Genomic DNA, 12,685 nt, shown 5'->3' on the forward strand with positions numbered 1-12,685 from the left:
AAATCAAACATCAGCCATTCCTTATTCAAGAAGTATTCATTGTTAGAACTAGGAAATTTTTCTACAAATAAATATCAAAACTCTTGAAAGCTGTCAAATCACAGCCTAGTAACAAAGGAAACAAAAAAAATTGTTACACTGCCTTTCACATTCTGGAATAAGAATTATATTCTGGGGCCCATTTAGAGAAAATTGCTGACAATGTCAACTCCATTTCTCTTCTTCCTCTCCTTACCACCTCTCGCTGCTACCATGGACACTTGGGGAACAGTCAGTTACAGTATCCCCAATTCCTTCTAATGATAAACATCAGGGACTGATGGACTTTGTTGGGTTAATCATGAGAAAGAGAACAAGATGACATGGAACCTCTGAGCATGGCAAGTTCTAAAAGGTCAGCCTGAGAAAAGTCTTTCCAAATCTGAAAGCTTCCTTACAACTTAGGTGACACGAGATTGTAACAGACTAGAACAAGATGTTTACAGATGGTGAGACCAAGAACAAAATGAAACTTGGCTAGGTGGGAGACTTAGAAGAGTTGCCAGCCAGTGGAGAAAACAGAGCACGAATGGAGGCAAAGCCTAGAAGTTAGGCCCGAAAATGCCTCCTTCTTCCTGTTTGCGGGGCACATAGTAAACACAATATAAATATTAGATGATCTGGAGGCTCCTGGGTGGTGGCTCAATTGGTTAAGCATCTGCCTTCGGCTCAGGTTGTGATCTCAGGGTCCTGGGATCAAGCCCTGCATTGGGTTCCCTGCTCAGTGGGGGGTTTACTTCTCTCTCTGCCTCTGCCCTTCCTCATCCCTCCCCTGTTCATACTCTCTCTCCCCGCTAAATAAATAAATATCTTTTAAAAATATTAGAAAATCTGAATAAGAATAATAATATAGGACCATCTCCCACTTTTGGATCACTTGTGGTCAATTCATTAACCATAGCAGTGCTATTAGGTAGTCATTAATGTATGTACCCATTTTATACATGAACTGAAAGCCACAAAATTCAGTTCTCATTGGTTCTCTGTTCTGCTCCCAGGGGACATTTGCCAATGTCTAGAGACATTTTTGGTTATTACAATGAGGGAAAGGGTAACAATGACCTCTATTGAATAGACCCAGGTATGCTACTAAACATCCTACTATTAATAAGTCAGGCCCTACAAAAAGAACTATCCATTCCAAAATGTTAGTGGTGCTATGATTGAGAAACCCTGATAAACCAATGAAAATTTTTATTAAATCCTGATCTCTGCTTCCAAATGTATTCTAACCATAGTCCTTTAGCAACTAATGTCATGACACAGCTAGCATAGCATGTGCTCACTAGTTGTTGAATGCATGACAGGATTAGATGAGTGCTTTGCTCTGGGTGGTTTGTTTTTTCTTGGGGGGGGGGGGTTGTTTGTTTTTTTTGTTTTGTTTTTTGGTTTTTTTGCCTTTCTAGACCTCAATTTCCTCAGCTGTAAGACAGGTATGACTTATTTCAATACCACCTACTTCACAGCAATATTGCACAGCAGTTGTGCTGTTCAGGTGAGACAATGTCCTTGAAAATTCTTTGTAAACTGTAAAAAAAAAAAAAAAAAAAAAAAGTACTAATACGGGATTTTACCACAGACTTGTTAAGGTGAAAGCAAAAAAAAAAAAAAAAGAGTGAAAGGTAACCAGGAAGCAGCAATAACAACTCTTCATGCACATGTTGAAATTGAAGGACAAGGAATGGCCTGGGTGGCTCAGCAGTTGAGCATCTGCCTTTGGCTCAGGGCATGATCCCAGAGTCCCAGGATCGAGTCCGCATCGGGCTCCCTGCATGGAGCCTGCTTCTCCTCCTTCTGTCTATGTCTCTGCCTCTCTCTCTGTGTCTCTCATGAATAAATAAATAAAATCTTAAAAAAAAAAAAAAGAAATTGAAGGACAAGATTTGAAAATGTACAATAGATAACAGTAGCAGAAAGATAAAGTAGTCCTGGTGCTCACCACTGAAAATTGCAAATGTTCAAACCAACCCATCCTGGCCCTAAATTCCTGGTACCTCTGGGGTCTCACAGTCCACCTTGTCTGATTATTTACCTTCTTGTCATTTAATTAAAACCAAGAAGAAGTTCCTTGAGTTGGCAGCAGTTAAGTGCTATTCCTTAGAATTTATTAACAGTCTCCCAATAAAATGCCCCTGGCTGTTAATAGAAATGATTTCTACTTGAATCAGATGGCACTTTGCAGTATCTCCTGCTACATTTGGGACTTTCTCACTGATTCCCTGAGGAGGTCAGTGTGAATTTAGCAACCTATAAACTGATATTGAGGGCAGTGAGTGGGGAATTTTAGCCATTTTAACTTGTTCAGTGACATCAGCCCTTTAGAAAAACAAGAACAGATGGGAGAGATTCCTGCCCCCATTTTAGTCCCCCCGAACCCTAATCTACACAAACAAGACTGTTGATCCCTCTTCTCTGCCATAAACAAAGCTCCTCGTGCTGTTTTGAGCTCCAAGCCTTTGGCCGTAAAGGAAGAAAACCATTCCTGATGGCCGTTCCCAGGCTGTGGTGACAGCTGCTGCAGCTTTGCTGCTTGGTGGCAGCCCACAGCCATCACCATTATCACAGTTACGTCACTAAGAACTAACATGAGGCCAGCATCTTCTGGGCATCACTGTATGGGGAGGAGCATGAGACCAAAGGGTATGTGTAGTGATGGCAAACTTTCTGGTCCCTGACAACTTAAAATATATTCCAGCCTAGTTACAGTCCACCCTAGGACACTCCCCAAGTGAAAGATACCAAATTGCATAATATCAAATAAATGGTTATTTTGAGATGCATACTAAAATACTCAGTTGGACTTCACTTACTATGAATCACCAATACTAGGCAGGCAAGATGCCTTCACGAAATATACTCCATAAGCAGGACATTCAAAAAGGCAAACATGAAAGGAATGGAAATGGTAAATCTTCAAGCATGTGCCATCATGAAACATGGGGATTTAAATTACCACCCTTTGTTTGCAGACTAATCACTTTTTTCTTTACATTATGACTTGTGATGCCATTTGCATAAAAATTGCAACTGCAAAAAACTCCAATTGCAAACAAACAAAAAACACTTCAGAAACTCAAGAGAAATATCTGTCAGGTTCACAGTTAACACATACAGGTATTTATGTTGTTTGGAACCAAAGATACCTTCCAGCCCAGTGATGTCAGCTGATCTGCTGACTCCCTCTCCTGCCTGACTTTCTGAAATAACTAGGAATAAAGGGGTTTCTTGGGTATTGTTTGGCACTATAAGAAAGCACAGGTATATTATGCTTCTGAAATATACAGAAAAGTAAAACTCCTCTGTTTGCCAGAAATACATAGGGCTTTTTTTTCATTCATTCATTGGAATACAGTTAATTTATTCTCTGAGCACCATTGTTCATTTGTACTTTTCTCCTGACTGGCGAGTAAATGGGTCATTTCATATACGAACCCCTCAACTGAACTGTGGGAGTCAGAATATTTTAAGCTCCCCTCTCTTCTAAACATTAGCATCATTATCACCACTTCTTTGATTTACATGGTATGTTTATACTCCACTAAACACTTTCATAGAAAGTCTGTTAATTGTTTCTTTGATTATACATTTCTGGATCACTTGTGTCGGGTGTGTGTGTACGTGTGTGTGCACGCGTATGTATTGACAGGTCAACTTTAATACCTGTGAGTATTGGTTAGCTTTATTCTGCTCCATGACCACATCATGCCTTGGTGGCCAGTGACCACACTGTTGATTATAAAAACTGGACAAAGGAAGTAATCATAAAAGCAAAAGATGTCATTTCTCTACTGACACACTTTTATAGCTCATTTTTAAACAAGGAAGGGGATTAAATCACATGTCTATTGCAAAAGAATATTTTAAAGAATCTGAAAACTACTTAGAAGAAAACAAACACTCCCTGTTTCAGCTATCTGTGAGTACATAACAAACTAACCCCAAAACTTTGGCTTAAAGGACAACCATTTTGTCATCTGTCATGATTTCGTGGGTTGGCAGGGATTAAGTGGGTGCTTCTTCTGCTCTGCACAGTATCAGCTGGGCTTGCAGTCGTCTGCAGCATCCACTGAGCTGGAACACAGAAGGCCGCTTATAGCTGATGCTCATGGTCTCAGCTGACTGCCTCAGTCCTCCTCCCCACAGCTGCTCCATGTGTGTTGGGCTTCACCTTACATTGCAGCTGGGCACTGAGAGCTAGAAAATAGAAGTTTCCAGTCCACACAAGGCTTGCACTCAGAAGCGCCAGAGCATAATTGAGCCACACATCCTGTCATCCATGGCGAGTCACAGAGCCAGCCCAAATTCCAAGAGAGAGAAAATAGATTGCCCATCCGAAATCAGGAGGGGCACGAGAAGACAGGGAGGAGGGGCTGGCTAGGGAACATATTTGGAGACTTTTTTACTACAGTTAACGTTATGACATCTGTATGCCCACTACTTCTCTGTCCTTGAACATGTACGGGGATATATTTCAGTGTCAAAAATAGGTTTCTGTTACTGCCATGCAGTTGTTTTAGTAGCAGGATCCTTTTTTCAAATGAAATGTTTCAGGGATTAAAGTCTAAAGCTGCTCTGCTGGAAGCAAGGGTGGAAAATCTGGAGCCCCACCATTGGCCTCTATGCAGCCCTCCCCCAGGACCTACAGGGAACCCCAGGACTCAGTAGAACACAGTTTGAAAACCAATAACTAAAGAATGGTGGCCAAAACATGAATAATGAGAATTACAACCTAGGTCTCTGACTCCACGGTCAGAATTCTCAACTGTGATTTAGTGAACTCAAAGCCGATTTTCATTTCCATGCTATCTGCGATGAATCTCCAGTTAAAAATGAAACCAAGACGACTGATAGTTGATGGCAGAAGCCAAGGGGCATGTTAACTATTTTATTCCTTGAGATTCTTTGTCCTCCCATCTTAAATCAGTTCCCTAAAACTCTACCCATGGGTAGTACACTCTGGGTTGGGTTGGGTTTCTTTGGAAGGCTTCACAGAACTATCCTTTAAACCCTTGGCTTTTATTGAGAACAGACATAAGAAATGACCTTAGGAGGAATCCTCCTGCATCGTGAAACCACTCCCTCTGATGCCAACCTTTATGGAGTTCAGTGTCTCCTTTGCAGATTGTCTGTGACAGGTTCCCTTCAGGACTCAAAACTAGCAGCTTTGAAATTTGATTATGCAAGCAAAGTAATTCATTAAGTTCTTTGTTTTGCTTTCGTGATTAGTAATTCTGAGTCCTGTTTTTGCTCTGTTCTACTATGTTTCCTTAGCCTGGGTTGTTTTTTTGTTTGTTTGTTTGTTTGTTTGTTTACTAGCCTGGGTTTTTTGAATGAAGTGGCCACTTCCAGTTTTCAGCTGATTCTTGTCCTTTTTAACTTTGTTTATAGAGGTTTGTTGCATCCATGCCTTGTTGGAAGCCACCTAATTCTTTTCTAGAAGCAAAGTAAGCATATTATAAATTATAAGTAAATGAATGGGTGAATCACCTTCCATCTTTAATTGGTAGCAGAATCTTCAACTGTATATGATCTTGTGCTCTACTACGGTTATAAATTACTGAGTTCAACAAAGTCTCAACCTTCTGTTTCTCTCACAGTGGGTCTCTTATCATCTTATCCTGCCATAGGTTCTTTTTACAGTTCCACTTACATCCAGCAGGAAAAGACAATTTCCCCCAGCATCTTTCTCAGAAAGGTGAGAGCATCTCTTACCCAGAAACCCTCTAGAGAATGTCATCTTGCATCTGATTGGTGCATATACTTTATACAGAGGTCTCACATCCATGATTTGAGCCCTGTGGGGACCTGCTGAATGACTTAAGCCAGGGAGGACCCTTACTGGAGCTGGGGATAGGATCAGCTTTCCTCAAAGTATATGAGCCAATGAGGGAAATGGTGGGTATGGAATGAAATTTACAGTGTTCTTACAAAGGAGAATGGAGGAAAGGTAGCTGATTGAATCTTTTGCTATGTCTTTTACTGGGCACTTAAGACTTACTGTCTTTTACTTAAGTCATTTAACCTTTCTAATCATTTGTATTCTCATCTAAATTGAGGATAAAAATCCCAAGCAGCCCTGGTGGCTCAGCGGTTTAGTGCCACCTTCAGCCCAAGGCATGATCCTGGAGACCCGGGATGGAGTCCCACGTCGGGCTCCCTGCATGGAGCCTGCTTCTCCCTCTGCCTGTGTCTCTGCCTCTCTCTCTCTCTCTCTCTCTCTCTGTCTCTGTCTCTCATGAATAAATAAATAAAATCTTAAAAAAAAAATCCTTCTTTCCCCAGCAGCAATGAGCACATCTAATGCCATTCTCCCATTAAAGTAGCCAGGACTCCTTGGAAAAATGACTAATTCTAGGGGTGTGGTAGACCATATACAAGAGGAACCTGAGCATTATTTAGTGCCAAAAAGGAAAATCACACACACACACACACACACACACACACTCCACAAAATAATGGGCATATGTTAAAAAGACACAGAAGCCAACAGAAGAACTCCCAAAGGTCTAATTGATAACAATTAGAGCAACACTTTAAATAACACATAGGGCTACTATAATGTAAAGTAAAAAATAAATATCCTTAATCTATATTGTAATAAGTAAATGACTGAATAAATAAAGGAAACAGATTTCCCATACAGAATTCCAAATAATTTATGTTGATACGACTCACGGACTAGTACCAAAACATTTGGCTAAACTTAGTGACTCGGTTCCAAAGAAAGCAGTATGAAGAGAGGAGCTGGAGAGGAAGTAGATTTATAGTGGAGAAAGCTGGAAAACATTATCTTAGCCAGGCGGTAAAGGTGAATATCAGTGATAACTTATGTTGATAGTTTGTACCCTCAATTTGGTATGTTGACAATGGCTGTTCACTTCTGTAGTCTTCATCCTCAAAACCCATAAACCTAGTCTATCCATGAGAAATACCAGTATTTACCAAACTGAGGGACATTCTAGAAAATACCTGGCTACTACTCTTTGATACTGTCAAGGTTATCAAAAACAAGGAAAGTCTGAAAGACTCACAAAACCCAAAGGAGTCTGAGACATAAAGGCAGAATAGAATATAGCATTCTTGATGGGATCCTGGAAACGGAAAAAATACCTTAGGGGAAAAACTAAGAAAGGCCATGCAAATTATGGAGTTTAATTAATCATAATGTATCAATATTGGTTCATTAGTTTTGACAAATATACCATGGTAATGAAAGATAGTAACAACAGAGGGACCTATTAAAGGTCTTATTAGAGGGTGTGGGGTAATAAAGGAACTCTTTGTACTATCTTTGCTACTTTCCTATAAGTCTAAAACTATTCTAAAATAAAAAGGTTTTTTTTTTAACATAAAAAGCCCTTCTTTATGGGGTTGTAGTAACAATCAAAGAAGTTTATGACACTATAAAGCACCTAGCCCAATGTAGGCACTTGGTATATTTAGAAGACTTGGCTACCAAAACCACCATTCACTCTTAATCCTTCTGATCATTTCTCCATATAAGCTATATGAAATGCTTATATGCTTATATTTCAATTTCTCATCCCTCCTCTGATATTTCCGCCCTGCCTGCCAACTTTAAAACTTCTAGTGCTTGGGACACCTAGGTGGCACAGCCAGTTAAGTGCCCAACTCTTGGTTTCAGCTCGGGTCATGATCTCAGGATTGTGAGATCAAGCCCTGTGTTGGGCTCCACACTTAGCCCAGAGTCTGCTTGGGATTCTCTCTCCATTTCCCTCTGGTCCTCTCACTTGTGCTTGCTCACTCTCTCTCTCTCAAATAAATAAATATTAAAAAAAATAAAAAAACAACTTCTAGCACTTTTCTATTGCATCTAGGATAAAGAAAAATAATCTTCCATGATCTAAAAGAGCCTATGCAAAGTGTTTCCATGACCCTATGCATGGCTTGACCTCTGTATATCACCCCAGCCTTATTTCATACACTTCGCCTCCTTGCCTTATACTCCAGCCATATGCTTCCAAATGCCCTCCTGTCACGGGCCCTTTGCACATACTATGCCTGTCTGCAATGCGCTTTTCAACTCTTTGCCTAGTCAATCTCTATGTTACCTTTTGTTCTCAATTCAAGATCTACTAGATCAGATGTCTGTCACATAATCTTGTTCTCATTCTTTGCAGCAATAATCAATTTGTAAGTTTATATTAATGTGCATAATTAATGTCTTCATCCTACATTAGGTAATACATTTCATGAAAGATGAGCCAGTTAGTTTACTTATGCTTCTCATTATATTCCTAGCCCCTACCACATTACCTGGTATAATCTATGTTTCATAGATACTGATCGAAAGAAGGGAAAGAAGAAAGAAGGAAAGAATGAACTGCCTCTATTATGATCCTTTTTAGAAACTGTTTTTTTCCCAGAGGTCCAGATTTCTTAAATAAGAATTTTAAATTATCAAGCTAGTGTCCTGACCTCTCAGCTTCTAATTCTGTTGAATAGCAAAGTGAAGGAGGGTATTAAAATGGACTAGTTTGAAAATCCTATGACTCACTGAACACTACCAGTTTTCAGGGTGATTTCTGAAGCACTAACATTCAGAGTGGGGAAATTGTGCTTGTAGAGGAGTACATAAGGCAGTCATAAGGAACTAGCATCCCCAGTGCTTGGGGCTTCCTTGTAAGGATTCCCGTGTAAGCTTCTTTAGGAGTTAAGTGTCTCACATAACTGAGACTGAGTGGGTCTGTTCTGGCATTTTCTGGTTATTTAGTGATTCACCAGTTTCCTGGGGGTATTGGTTTCCTATGCTAAAGTAGAATAAAAGTGAGAAAAATAGCTCCTGTACTTATCTTTAACGTCAAAAATAAAAAGCTGAATTCTTTCCTTGATTCCAGAAATACTTTTATTGTGGTATCAAGGCACAGCCACAAAATCTGTGGACTGTGAAATAGGATTTCAATTATTGAAGAAGGAAGCCGCTACCTTTCCGAATTGCCTTCATCCCTTGTGCTGCCAGATTTAGCTCACTACTGTTCCTTCTGATTATTTTCTTACTGCCTTTGAATCTGTTAGTTAATAAGGCCACCCTGAAATAAATACTTTTTAATTCCTCTATAGGTACAGACATGGTATATGATTCAATATGATTTTTTGCCAACTAAGTTCCCTCTGGAGAACAAAAGGCCTAACGTGTCATTCTTCCCTCTTTTCATCTACACGCAGCACCCTTTATGCCTTCCTGCCTATTATGTAAGGCAGTCTGGAACAGAATCGAGAATAAAGCAGAGGAATTTTGGAGACCATGTAGACATATTGAAGTCATTGATTCAGTGATTGAAGAATCAGAGTTCTTCAAAACAAGATTTTATATTAGGAAGTCTGAGGGTCAACTTTAAAGGATGAGAATCCAGTCTAGGTTTTTGTTCATATGGATTTGTCAAAGAACAAAGATCATGCTCATCATTTCTTTCTTTAAGGTTTTATGGGAGATTCAGAGAGAAAGCAGATAAAGTTCCTGCCCTTAGAAATTTCTAGTTTTATAGAAGCATCAGATATGTGTGATGATGATAATAATAATAATAATAATAATAATAATACCAAGTTCCACAGTGGTAAATGCTGTGAGAAGGCACTATCAGGAATGCTATATACAGAAAGCTCATTTCCTTCTTTTTTCCAAAAGAATTTAAGCACCTCACAAACCAGGCTCTATGCTTTTCTCTAAGATTATCATGTGGAGCTAAAACCATGGAACTTACAATCTAATGGGGAAACAGGCATCAATCAGCAATCATAATAATGGATGTACAACTGCACACTAACCTGAATTCTGTGATGGCAAGTGCATGGTTTTATAAGAGTCTTTGAGAAAGGAGTCTGGAAGACAGGATGTGGTAGGAAACCTGACCTTACAGAAGAAAGATGGCAAGGGGTGACTTTGAACAGAGTGGGGTGTGAGCATTCTAAACAGGGCAACAGCACACCTGAAATGGGCTCTGAAGCTCAGGAGATCCTAGTCCTGCAGAGATGTCTTCTCATGAGAGAGACTTTCTTCAGCCTCTCATCTTCCACTCACACATCAGCTCTCATCCTCAGTACTCCATTCTAGAACCTCCTATTGTGAGAGTTCCCTGGACCAGCATCTACCCATGAGGATGAAGTTCCTACAGGATGGCTCTAGCTCAGCTCCCTTTCTCAGCGTGCACTTGGTGCATGAAAAGCCATGCATCTTTGCCATACCAAATTGTGGTAGTAAAAACAGGCCACTGGTGCTCCCCTATTGTACCATCTTCCTCTAGTTCTCTTTGTGTCTCAGATCTGCTCAACTAAAACAGTCAATCAGCTGGCTGCAAAGGAATCATCCCACAGGAAAAATGGGATGCCTACTGTCCTGCAGGCATCCCAGTCTTTCTGTTACTTTCTTGGAGGAGGAGCAACAGGTAGCCCTACAGGGAGAATAAAGGAAAGCCATGGCGATCGCCACTTGCTCATGCTTTAGGAACACTGATAGTTCTCTTTCTTTCTATCAGTTCTTCTCCTCTCCATTCCTGGTCTTTTTGCTTCTATACCCATGGGGCAAGGCTGGTGGGGAGGGTCAGTGCGATGAGGATTAGGACCAGCAGGTCAAGCTGGAGGTTCTCAATAAACTCTAGGGGGTGTGAATGTCCACCTACCATCTGTGTCTCCAAGTCCTGAACAGCACAAAGAATCCCATTCGACAACCTATTGGAGACATTTCTTTGGCTCAGTGTGTTTCTCCACTGCAGCTTTGTTCATGCAGAAATCATATGGAAAATATACATCCATTTATGCTTAAAAATGTTTTTAGCAAGAGCACGATGATAGAAACCTGAGCCTCAGAAATCTCAACATCATGCTCACTGTGCAGTTTATTAGGGAAGAGAAACTGGCTTAAGATGGGTAAAACCATTCATTGCAAACTCTTTCTTTTTCTACAAGATTAGTGTGGTTTCTCGTTACAGTGACAGAGTCCCCAAAAATATACCTGTTAGCACCAAGCATTATTTTTTTTTCTTTATGAAATAATGATGTTGGGAAACCTAAAAAGATTAGTGTAAATGGAATTTAGTGAGGACAGAGGCCAAAGTCTTTTTCCTGATTGGAAATGAGCAGAGTTTTTCTACTTTCATCTTAAGGTGAATTAGATGAAGGAATCAAAGGATCACCTACCTAAACACCCGCCTCCTTACCCTACTTCTCTCCCACCCCCTAGGTTTTCTACCTCTTGTGTTCTGATTTGGTCCTGGGAAGCACCTCTGGATTTTAAATCAAGGATTGGTGGTTGTACGTTTGCATCACCCTGACCCTCTGAGCAAAAGGCTGGGGACCTGGTTTGTGAATATGGTTTGGCCAGAATACACCTGGCAGAATGTTAGAGAAAATGTGTGCTTCCAGGGACGCTGCTGCAGCTTCCTGCTGGAACACAGTAGCTTGTAGCTGGAGCACGCACCACACCCGGGTGGAGCTGAGACACTCAGAATGCTGCCGGCAAGCTTCCAGCCGTCCTCTGTGCTTTACATGTCTCCGTGAAATAACCTCTAAAGCAGGGTTCCACAAATACCTGTCCAGACTATTGTCTTGTGAACCTGGCACCTTCTCGAACAAATTTCTTAACCACAGCATGAACGGCTACAATTCCCATTCTTCTTTCTTTCCTCAAATTATTTCAGATCTCAGCCCAGCTGGTAATATTGGGAAATGTTTAACAGCTAGAGGATTAACACGATCAAGCTAAGCCTCTATGTCAGTTTGGCAGCATCTCTTTGCCTCCATAATCAAATGTTGTCAGGGCAAATATGTTTCTTGCCTGAGGTCAAACGTCTACAGCAGGATTTCTCAACCTCAGCACTATTGACATTTAGGGCTGCATAACTCCTTGTTGTGGGGTCTGTCCTAAGCATCATAGGATGTTTATCAGGGTCCCTGGCTTCTTAGCCACTAGGTGCTATTAACACTCTCTCCTTCAATGATGACAACCAAAACTGTCTCTAGACTTCACCAAATGCTCCCGGGGCAGGGAAAGGGTGGGAGTGAGGGGCAACAGTACTCCCACCTCACCATCTGGCTAAGAATCACTGGCCTATAGAGATGCTAGAGTTTGTCAGAAAAATCCCAATCTGGATCTCTGTGGAACCTTAACCTTTTCCTAGGAACACCTGTTTATGGGTAGAACTGATGCCTTCACCCTATAAATTATGCCGGCTAATATCCCAGTTTATGTTGAAGACCGTCTCCTGAATTTCTGCAGCTCTGCTTTCCTGATAAGAAACCAAAGGTTGAAAAAAAAAGAAACCAAAGGTTGAGATGAAATGAATCATTTCAGGGGGTGTTTGCAGGACAAGGTATAGCTCCAATCTTTGGCTATTCTCCAGTGCTGGCCAGTATAAATTGCCAGTGCTTGTTGACTTAGAGATTAATTATGAATGATAGGGAAGCTTATGAATTTTTCAGAATTTTTTTCCTTGCTGGGTGCAGCAGTCTGACTTCCTATCAGGAGTGTAAGATCCGCTCCAATTGTCCTACATCAAAGCCACAGGCTGTCACCCAGGGCGTTATCTTGTTCTATGCAGGCTGGCTGCATATGTTGACTCCAAATTTTTTAATCAGCCATTTCCAACCCAACTTCACATGTCAAATTGTAGAGACAGACTCCATTAAACAC

General features: G+C 40.7%; 1 protein-coding gene and 1 long non-coding RNA gene across 18 annotated transcripts in view; one reads left to right on the plus strand and one right to left on the minus strand.

Annotated features, from left to right (window-relative positions):
- Positions 1 to 12,685, plus strand: part of CADPS (calcium dependent secretion activator) — a 465,131-nt gene that overhangs the window by 176,023 nt on the left and 276,423 nt on the right. The window lies entirely within an intron of this gene.
- On the minus strand, positions 3,820 to 10,109 carry LOC111091289. The gene is made up of 2 exons (XR_005374829.1): positions 9,987 to 10,109; positions 3,820 to 4,233 (listed from the first exon to the last, which is right to left on the minus strand). It is a non-coding gene; the product is annotated as an uncharacterized LOC111091289 (long non-coding RNA).

This window comes from Canis lupus, chromosome 20, assembly GCF_011100685.1.
Source record: "Canis lupus familiaris isolate Mischka breed German Shepherd chromosome 20, alternate assembly UU_Cfam_GSD_1.0, whole genome shotgun sequence".
Classification (NCBI taxonomy): domain Eukaryota; kingdom Metazoa; phylum Chordata; class Mammalia; order Carnivora; family Canidae; genus Canis; species Canis lupus.